The following is an 11,172-nucleotide window of genomic DNA, read 5'->3' as shown; positions in this document are numbered from 1 at the left end:
GACACACGTTAAAACACATGCTGGGTATACAGCCCCTCAGCAGCAGCGAAAGCCTCAGGAGGAGGAGAAACCGATACATACCTTGTGTAAACATTAGCAAAAAAAATGACGCTAGGAACAGAAAAGGCTCAAGCTAGGTGAGGATTATCCCCAAGAAATGAATAGGGGCCAATTATGACTGCTCTGTTGTACTGCCAGTATCTGGCTCAAGAGCTGTCAGCCTGAGATGCCTGCGGGGCCTGAGTGGGGTGCGGTGGCTGGGGAGGAGATCATCAGGAGGCTTGATGTAGGCGCACGGAGGGGGGGCTCAGACTGATAAGCCATCGTGAGTCTTCAAACTGGTTTTTGGTAGATTTTGGTGCATTCTCCCTCATCTTGTCCCCCCAAGTTCAAGACAATTAGCTCAAAGCACCCACTGAAGTCATGTACCCAACTAAAGAGGTTCACATACTCAACCTACTGTAGAAGCCATAGGGTGATGAGATGAAGCTGTGTAACTTTCACACACAGTCCAGACCACCTTTCTTCTGTTGGAACATCAGATCAAAGACGTTTATTCTTCAGTCTGGATCATGAGTGGGTTCACAGTCCAAACACTCCCCACCAGGAATGTCAAGGTTGTCTTGAGCTTTCATTGATCTAAAGAATACATATCTGATTTAGCTACAAATGTACTTCTTTCCCAACATTATCTTTATTGAGTTTTCACAATGTTTCCAAAATACATAAATATACATAAATAAGAGTGCTCTCACATCAAGGAAGATATCAGGGATAACTAAATTATTGTCCAGCATTTAGATTGTCTTTCCTTGCAAGTCAGATATTTATGAGATAACGTAGAGCAACACTAAAGTGAAAGTATAAGTATAAAAACAACAGCAACAACCCGAACAATAAAGGTTTCTCTGCCTTATCAAGAGTTAGCCCAGGTTATTTCACTATTGTGCGTGGATCAATAATACAAATTTAGATGTACAGTTCACACAGAATAAAGAAATCAAATATCAAAAGAAAATACATTATTTTGGATCACTGCAAAGGACTACCGACAACTACGCCTCGTCAGCTTCATTCCCCACATTACTTAAATCCACACTCTCCATATATTCCATAAAATGACCCCAAATGTTTTGAAATAGTGGTAGTTTTCCTTTTATAATGTAAGTTATCTTCTCCATACGTGAAGTTGTGGATATTTCCTTAACCCAGTTGATGAGTTTTGGTTTACTGGTACTCCTCCATGAGAATGCTATGACTGTTTTTGCAAGCAGTTTTTCTGGTGTCACATATGTCCTCATTAGCCAATTATATTGGAGTACTTTGAGACGAGTATTGGTAGTTTGTTACAAATGTACTTCTAGAGTCAGTCAATACCTTCTCATTCAACCGCCAAAAGCAGAAGAGGTCGACTTTTGTCAGCCTGGGGTCCCGTTGGTAGCCCAGTAGAGGTGAGGGCCTGTGAAATGAGCTTATCTGACCCCTGATAAGAGCAGGATATACCGTCAGGAATGGTCTAAATTCAATACACATGGCTGCCGCGGCTGCCTTTATCTGGCAGGATGTGGGTGTTTGAAAAGGAGCTACATGTAGCACTGCGGTTGGGTTTGTCCTATCTAGACCGGTCCAGCAGACCACAGCCTTCGCAGAATACTAGTGCCTGTGGCCAACAGTAAAAAATGCAGTGCCTCAGTGTCATATAGTCTGTGGTTCCGATCCCCAGACATCACTAAGAGAGCAATTATGATCAGCAGCCTCAACTCCTAAATCATTTAGTCAGGTCTTTTGCCACAAAGGAAGCTGTCTTATTACCTCTGGAAGCTGTGCAGAGATTTATTGAACTGGTGTTTGATGACGGCATACAACAAAGACACTGTGTGTGTGTGCATGCCAAACCACGTCCACTGGACCGGTCTGCATACAAAAAGCAACGCAAGACACTCTGATGTTTTGATCTAAACAAGACATTTGGCTCTCTACGCTATGAATCTGAGGAATTTTGCTGATGTTGTTACACCTCGAACAAGCTCTGAATCATTGTCTCTTTGATCATCTTTAATTCTTTCATCAAAACAGAGTTGTTTAGTCTTTTTTTTTGCAATGAGCCAGTATTGCAGGAGGGCTCAATGTGAAAAGACTTGAAAGAGTTTCAGAAACTAGTGGAACTAGTATCAAGATGATTCATAAATCCAACATTAATCTGCTCAGATTAAATCATTATGCCTCAGACAGGTAAAAGCAAGAAACTAGGAGCCGGAGTTACTTTGCTGTTTGGTTAGAGCTGGAACTGCCTTGACATGATGGTTAAATGTCATTCATTATCCACAGCGGATGAATCATAATGACTTTTCCCTCAGCACCATGAATATGACATTTGTGTTTTTTAGTGAAATGCCCACTTTATTTACAAAAGATACAACCATGGGTCAAGATTTTTGTTCCTAATTTTGTATTTAAATGGCCTGAAGCTGAAGTGGAGCTGAGAGTTCAATGCATTGCAACTTACAGAAACACATGAAAAAACACAAATTCAGAAAACATCTTCATAAATTTAACAATTTGCTGCAAAGAATCGCAGCAAACCTGGCTGGATTCTGGATTATTGAATGTTTGTGTATTTGCATGTGTTATTCTTGAGTTGCAATGCATTGAGTATAAAGCAGAGAATGTATTTATTCAGTAGGCCACATATGGAATTACACATAGACTACAGGAATATTGCACAAAATGTGATTGATAAAAGTCTTGGGGTCAAATTGTGATAAATTAGCTTTGTGCCACGGTTCAAATCCTGTTCACTATCAGTCCAGTGGGACGGCTCCACAGAGAGAGAATGAAATATGACTCCTCTGTCTTATGTAACTAAAAATATGATGCAATGATATGACTGGACAACAACAGTGTGTATGTGTAACCATTATTCTGAAGAATATTATTATCATTCTACACAGATTAAATGATTTCTAATCTTTAGAAAGTTGTTCATCAGTTGCGTTTAGATAAAACTGTAGTTCAGGACGTTGTGGTAAATGTGAACAACACCTAACAAGTCTGCAGTATAACCAGCCCTCTGCATAGAGAATAACAAGCTACTTCACTACACTCCCTAAAGCTGTTTCCAAACACCGAGAGCCCGAGACAGCATCAGTATCAACACCAGCTTGACAGTTTCCTCTCTGAATGTGTCTGCTCTGAGGCTCTGGTGTTATCAGCGTGAGTCTCATCACATTAATCAAAGTACCCTCCAGTGCCATGATGGCTTCCCACTCTGCAGCCAACACATCTGGCTGGAGATCTAAGAAACTGCTTGAGCCTAAGAATATATCTGGCACGGATCGTAATTCCAGTGGATGGCCCCGTCCATAAACATGTGCATAGTAAGAATACACACATACACTCTCACACTCACTCTCACACCCACGAGCTGAGATGGACACGTCATGTGATGCAGAGAGACTGCATGCTGGGCTCACCCTCTGGCTCCTGTCAATGCCTCTTTGATTGATTCTGTCTTTCCTGTTTGGCCAATAAAAGCCAACCGTGGTGGGACGAGCAGCTTGTGAATGAAACACACACACACACACACACACACACACATTCTGCATGCCGTCTGTATTTCCTGTGTTTATTTGTTGGTCACTCATCTGATGAGAGATGGCTTGCATGGTATGTTTTGTGTGTGTGTGTGTGTGTGTGTGTGTGTGTGTGTGTGTGTGTGTGTGTGTGTGTGTGTGTGTGTGTGTGTGTGTGTGTGTGTGTGTGTGAGGGGGGCTGGAGGGGGCAGGTGAGAATGTGGATGCATGGGTGTGTCAGTAACGTGAGCTGTGTTGTGTATGGCCTGTATTAGAGTGTCCACACTTGCTGTATGTTTGAACGACATGGTTAGTCAGCCTGCATCCAGCTCTGTGCCTATAACATTAACTCTGTGCACAGCTTTTACTCCGGCTCTGTTTCCCCAAACAAACTCCGTGTCTATAACAGGAGTGTCACTGTCACAGCCAAACTATGCTGCACATACAGATGCAGCGAGACCAATGTATATATAACCAGCTTAGTAATTAGCCTTCACAGTCTAACCTTTGGCCTTAATGTCATCCTGTATGACAAATGAAGTAGCAGCAGCAACATGAAAAGTGGTCATTACTGTGTGTTGAGGCGTCTACTGGAAGAGGAGACATGGCATGCGCCTCGGCTCACTGATCTGGGTTCTGTCCACCCAAAGGCATTTTTAGACCATCGTTATCTTTGTTCTTTTTGCTTGCCGATGGAACAAAGATGTCTCAAGTCCTCAGATGATAATGACAAACTGCAGGGTAGTCGAGCAAAACTATAATAATCCTTTTTGAACTCTTCTCTAGAATAAGTAGAAAATTAAATCATCAATCAAGAACAGTCACAGACCAAAACTTGACTCTGAACCCTTGAAAACAATTCAATATTAATTTAAAGGGATAGTTCAACATTTTGGCAAATTGGCCCATTGCCATAATCCCTATAGTCATAGCAGTAGGTTCGTTACCGTTATTTGTCGGTGAAAGCTATTTTTAGAATGGTGGAGCAGAGCCGTGAGCTGCTCAGAGCTACGCTACGGAGGCTAATGGGATTTCTTGGTTTCCCTCATCAAACTCATCAAATACACAATCCAACAACTCCAAAACGCTCTGGTGGACAAGTTGTGACCTGCACATTCACCACGCTATGAGATAATAACGGAACATTATGAGACCGAATTGTTTTCGAGGCAAATGTAGAGACTCCTTGCCGAAAAACTGCCCTCAACAGGAATGCGCATCAGCGGTTTTGCATGAATTTACCTCTAAAACAACTCCGTCTCGTAACGTCTTGTTATTATCTCATAGCGTGGTGAATGTGCAGGACACAACTTGTCCACAAGAGTGTTTTGGAGTTGTTGGATTGTGTATTTGATGAGTTTGATGAGGGAAACCAAGAAATCCCATTAGCCTCTGTAGCGTAGCTCTGAGCAGCTTGCAGCTCTGCTCCGCTGTTCTAAAAATATCTTGCACTGACAATTAAAGGTAGGGATTGTGGCAATGGACCAATTTGCCAAAATGTTGAACTGTCCCTTTAAAGCAAGAGTTTGATATTTTAGAAAATAGATGTTAATAAGTTCCATTTTTGAGTAGATAAGTTTGCTGACTCTGAGAACCCTACACATTGCATTTGCATTGTGACTTTTGAAGTTAAAAGCACAAATTGATTAAGATGATGAAGATTTTGTTGTGTTATATCTAATGTTGTTGTTTTTTAAAGTTATGCTGTGCTACACTCTCTCACATACACCGTAGATATGCAATAAGACACAAATAGCTTGCAGTGCACTGAGTGTATAAAAGAGTGTGTAACATGATGACTCTTCAAAGTTGACTTCACAGTCCTGGGTGTTATCAGAGACAACAATTTTCCTTGCACACTGTTCAGGATGTGACCATGAGAAACGGCTTAATCATTTAAGAGGAGTTTCAAAAAGAACTGATAAGACTATTACACTAAGACACTGGCTGCCTCCTCCTCATCCTCCTCCTCACCCTTCCAAGGGAGGATGCTTTAGTGGTGCTGATAGTGACTACATGCATCAGCTCTCTCCTTCTCGCTACATACGGATTCATTAGAGCTGTGTTTTGTTCTATTCCTCAAAGTGACATTTGGGCCGGTCACTCCTCGCCCTCCCTGAGATCTCTCCATTCACACCTGCTCAGATGCCCAAGGAAAACATCGCCCTCACATTTTATGAAACCTGCACATCCAACACACACTCCCATAAGCTATATCTTCTCCTTCTGTGCTGATAAATTGATGCATACTTACTCACTGACACAGAAAATTCAGAGACAGTTGTGTGTGTGCGCACACACATTATAGCCTGCGTGCAGCTGGGAGTAAAAAGTGAAGTTCATCCAGTTTTGCTCATTGCCAATGTGTTCTGTAATTCCTGCTGATAATTTTAATACTTTGAACATGACTTCCAAAAACGTGTTTCAAAGGTCACCTGTTGCCAGGAATATTTTTACTTCATTAGAAACATTAACGTTTCAACTTTTGTTGTCAATCAAAAAGATAACAGTGATACAAATTTCTACACCTACACCCAAAATGCAAAAAAAATTAAAATATTAGAATTTATCCGCAGTTTGTTGACAGGTCAGTAGTACTTTTCTTCAAATGGAAAATAACATCACTCTCAGAAATGTATGATATCTAAAACTTGGAATTGCTGGAACTTGGAGACTGACAGGAACTATTTTGCCAATCTGGCCGCACAATGTGATATGAACCTGCCCAGTAAGTGTCACGCTCAGTCATGACAGCGTGACAGTGAGCCAGTGTGCAACTGGACCCTGAGACCAGTGCAGCTGAATTCCATTCAGCATTCATTACACATTTTATTATCCACACTTACTTTCCAAGTGCGACACTATGTCTTTGTTAGACAACTTCATCACCACAGTGGAGCTGGCAGTGATCTCTAGGGTACTGTTTACTGTAGTTTACCATGAAATGACATGAAAACATGACATGAACCACATCTTGATATCACTTGCCCATGCAGCTGCTGAAATGCCATGTGAGTAATAAAAGTTGATGTCAGTTAGTAGTGTGTGTTAGCTTCAGTTTCCAAAACTCAGGTCATTTTGTTGGTACAGTCCTCTTCTTAAGATATTACCAGACTCCATGCACAGACTCACTGTACTACATGGATTCAGAAGCATCAAGATAAACTGTCTATTATCTCTAAAAACAGTGTTGAATTCTGTGGTTATGTGATGAAAAGTCAACATTAAAGCAACACTATGTAACTTTTCAACCTTAAAATAATGTTTCTAAACTCACTGAAGTGGTAGACAAATGGTTAATAGGATGAATCGAGATGCTCAAGACCAAAGACTGTAGCCTATTTGGCAGGAAGTGTAAAAATAAGTCCTTTCTTTGTTAAATTTGAGAGGTGACATGCAATGTGTCAGACAATTTCTCATGTGGCGGCAACTTTTGCAGATTCTATTGGTTTCCATGTGTTGTAGCTAACGGGTTGCTAGTTTTAGCTTCAGGTTGAGTTGGATGAGAGAGTGGGGTCAAACTCCTTATTTGATTCTTAACAAAAAAGTAAATCAGCATATTATCTCAAGAGCCAAACTAGTCTTTTAAATAACTTGTAGTGTCTTTGGTTTTTCAGTATTTTCAGTTTAATACTGAGCAATCCACCTGCATTGTCGTTTTTGTTAGACGTTCCTATTTGATGTCTTTTTTCCTTTATGCTGCAGTTTCATATCTACAAACACCTAAGAGTAGGATGTAAAATTCCTCCTGCCCATCAGTGTCCTGGCAGAGTAACTCTCAGTGTCCACACCATGTAGCCTATCCATTACTTTATGGTTTCAGGGGTCATAAAACACAGTCTAGTGTTCCTCCCTGGTCTTTTGCCCTCCATGGTGTATAGTGCAGTCCTCTACCTCTTCATGATGAGAGAGGAGCCTGGTGAAAGAGTGCCAGCAAATTCAATCGTAGCACTCCCATCTATTTCTATCTCCCTGCGGTCTGGCTGCTGCTCAGGCTGACCCACAGCCTTTCTAATTTGGTGATGAGCTGTAAAGTGACCTGCCTGCCCCCACGGCCGGGCGACTGGAGCGAGAGTGGGATTCCAGGGATTTCCTTACCAGGCAGACTCTCGGGTTGGATGGATGCTACTGTATACACACCCCAACCATGTCACACCCCCTCCAACCCCTCTCCTCCACAGACCCACAGGAAGGCCAAGGTACGAACTCTCAAGTGCACCCTGACATTGTCCCCTACGCCCTCTCTGCCCCTGGGTAAGATGAGATGCCAGGAATAATTAATGATGATGTAGGCAATGGTATCTGTCCTGACAGAGCAGCACACACTTTCTCCCACCTCCTGCAGAGGGGCACTGTCCTGCCACCTCCATTTGCACTAATTAGTTGTAACTCACCGCTGACTTACCCTTTTCATGCATGCCATTAAGTGCTTATGTATTTGATCCGTCTCATTAGTGAATTTAATACACTAGTAGCCTAATCTTGCTCCACCCTCAATCTAAAATATTGTATAGTTTAACTGGGGTGCAGTATGGCTGGTAGTTTCACATGTAGGCTATGGGCTACTGCACCTCTATAAATACCTAGCCTACTATGACTGGTTTGTGACCACCAAATAACCCAATTACCCAAATAAATTCTGATGCATAGACATATTTGTCTATTTGAATAAGCAAATTTTGTCTCAACCGTTTGGGGCTATTGTTGCTTGGGAAAATAGTTTATTAAAGGTTCACCTGACTGTCATGTGCACACTTTGCACCCTCTCCCACTGAGCCACCTGTACTCCTTATTGTTTGGTTTCAGAGTGCAGGGGGACTGTCTGACTCTAATCCACAGCCACTGAAGAGGTTTAAAACACTCTGGTTTCATCTAATCTTCCAGCTCAGGCCTAGCCGAGCTTGAAACCCGCTTTCTCTATGATAGGAATGGACAAATAAAGGTCTCTCCCAGCACTCCCATGAAAGGGGTCTGTGTGCTCTGTGGATTAAGGCCCTGTGTTTTCTCTGTCTCTTTTTCTCAATTAGACTGAAAAGGCTGAAAAAAAATAAAGACACTCCTGTTCATGCAGTATGGTAAGGTTTTGCAAAAATCCATTTTAGGTGGTAAAAATGTCTAGTTGTGGACATGGTAAAAATGTCTAGTTGTGGACATGGTAAAAGAAAAATAGTCATATTAAAAAAAAGTGTTTTCCTAAATTCTTCAACCCACGTGTTCATTTATGTTAGGCTACTGTAACAAACACTTCTGTTACCAGAAGTACTAGGTGAGTCATTTAGAGTGGAACTAGTCATCTAAATAGCATACGCCCACAGTGTTATGATGATCTTTAATTATTCGTTCTTTCTACATCTTTTTTCCCCCAAAGTTTTGATGACCAATTTTTATTTTATTTTGTCTTTACAAATAACACGTTATTAACGTTATTACTAACACGTTGTTACTCACGATTTGTAGGCCTACATACAATCTAGTTAGTATATGGATGTAGTGAATCCACTCACACACACAGGCAGGCAGCAACATGAACAGAGAAACTGGAGGAACTGAGGGGAGAGAGAGAGCGCGCGCTGGGTAGCGCTTTTTTGAGTCTTTTATACAGGCGCTATCACGGGCAGCTCAGCGGTTGTAAACAGGGGTCCTTGGAACCTGGCGCATGATTTGTATCTGTATCCTGCAGAGCAGAGCAGCGCAGCCTGAGCCTGAACGCACCGGCGTCTCTCTGAAATGGTATTTAATGAGTCCTTGTTAAAGCCAACATGTCTGTGGTGACCTTACTTCACTCAGCGTTAACAACATTAACGTGTTATCACAAAGCGTCCGTGTTGTTGTTGCTGTACGTTGCTGCTAGCTGACTGCTGCTAACCTGCTGCTAAGTAGTTAACATGAAGTTGACCACTGACATGAACACAGACACAGTCCCGTGGAGGGTGAAGCCAGACCAACACACTCAGTTCACCACTGTGGATATTTAACGACCCACTGTCGCTTATTTTGAACACTTTCCACTATCATTCATTTCCTTTGGAGTGTCGTGTTTGCGTGCAGCCGTGCACGACACCGTTTTATTAGTAGGCTAAGGCAAATGAATCGAAGGATGGAGAGGTTACCTTGGCCATTGTGTGTCTGTCTGTGTCTAGAGCAGTATTGAGTAATGGTCTGACCATTACTAAGAAATACAACAGTAGAACAAACACTTAGGAAATCAATTTCACACTCTCTTTTTCTCTCAAATGAAACTGCATTACAGGTTTTATGTGCTTGTCTATGAGCAGTTTGTTAACATTAATTTTCATTTATTAAAAAATAGAAACTAACAGAACAGTGTTATAGCAGCATACAGAAAAACGAGAGAGGAGAGTCTGTTCAGTTTTTGCTAATGTTCAGACCATCTCTCACACATGGTAGCCTATATTCAAGATCTACCTGCAGATTTTCACTGATGTTCTTGTCAGGTGGACTTTCAAAGTCATAATAAAAGATTCAGCTTGTGTTAGGGAGCTGATGTGGGGTCATGCTGGTGTTGCAGTAGTCAGTACCTCTTTTCACTGTCAGTGTCCTCACTGACCACATGATGTTGCAGTGACACAGGAATCTGTATTTGCCTTTGCTGTCAGTCAGTTGTTTGGATGAGCCTCTAGATGTTCAGCATTAGAACAGAGAATCTATCAGAAATACTGTCACATTTTGCTTTATGGGACATAATGATTCATTTACGGCCTATCAAGTCATGAGGGTCTGACTGTTTTTCAATTCGAGAGGTGTCCACACTAATGCAAATGTGGTTTAATAACTGGCTGTGACAGTGTGTGGTTGATATTGTTTTCACCTGTGTGTGAGTGTGAGTCATAATGGCAAAATGTGGTCCTGGAGACAACTACAGGAGCAGGAACTACGACAGTGGTCGAGTCCTTTATCAGGTGTTTGTTGTCTGTGCACAGATTCTGTCACAGCAAGAGCTGTTAGATATGCAATCATGAAGTTTAACACGAGTGTATTGACATCAAACCGTGGTGATTGATATTGTAATAATGTAATAAGAGACTACTCAGTACTGAGTCAGAACATTGCAAAATGATTCTCTAGTTCATCATTTTGAACACATTTGCATTTTTTTTTTTTTGCAGAAATTGTATTTATGTCTTTACTTTTCCAAAACATATAGTTTGACTATATTTGCAAACAGTTGTACAGATGTTTACAGTGAGACAGAAATGGAAATTTTGAGCTCATAGGCTATACAGTAAAATGTGTCGAAACAAATACAAAAATAACATTGGAAAAAAAACATTGTTAACTATTAAAAGAATTGTTTAATTTCTGCTTTTCACATATTTTATTAGGATCATATTAAAACAGGATCATGCAGACATGGTGAGTTGTATTCTATGAATGCTTTTAGGTTTCAGGTTTATTACTTAGCACACATTTATATTCAATGGTGCAAGGAGGGAACAAAGCCGATTGGCTTAGTACATAAGTTCCACCCCTGTCACAAATTACAACAAGACAAATTTCTATGGCTAACAAATAAACATAGAGAAAAAAAAGCTCTAGGACATATTGATAACTGATGGTGTGATGTGTGGGTAAAGGGTGA

General features: G+C 41.2%; 1 protein-coding gene across 1 annotated transcript in view; it reads left to right on the top strand.

Moving 5' to 3' along the window:
• The first annotated feature begins 9,231 nt into the window (after positions 1 to 9,231).
• The window catches only part of gnb1l (guanine nucleotide binding protein (G protein), beta polypeptide 1-like), a 28,315-nt gene continuing 26,374 nt past the window's right edge, over positions 9,232 to 11,172 (top strand). The window contains exon 1 of the mRNA XM_083978505.1: positions 9,232 to 9,302. The gene's annotated coding sequence lies outside the window, so the exon portion shown is untranslated. The remainder of the gene's footprint in view (positions 9,303 to 11,172) is intronic.

This window comes from Trachurus trachurus (assembly GCF_905171665.1).
Source record: "Trachurus trachurus genome assembly, chromosome: 9".
Taxonomy (NCBI): domain Eukaryota; kingdom Metazoa; phylum Chordata; class Actinopteri; order Carangiformes; family Carangidae; genus Trachurus; species Trachurus trachurus.
The sequence above is the reverse complement of the archived record's forward strand: the minus strand, read 5'-3'. Positions and strand labels throughout refer to the sequence as shown.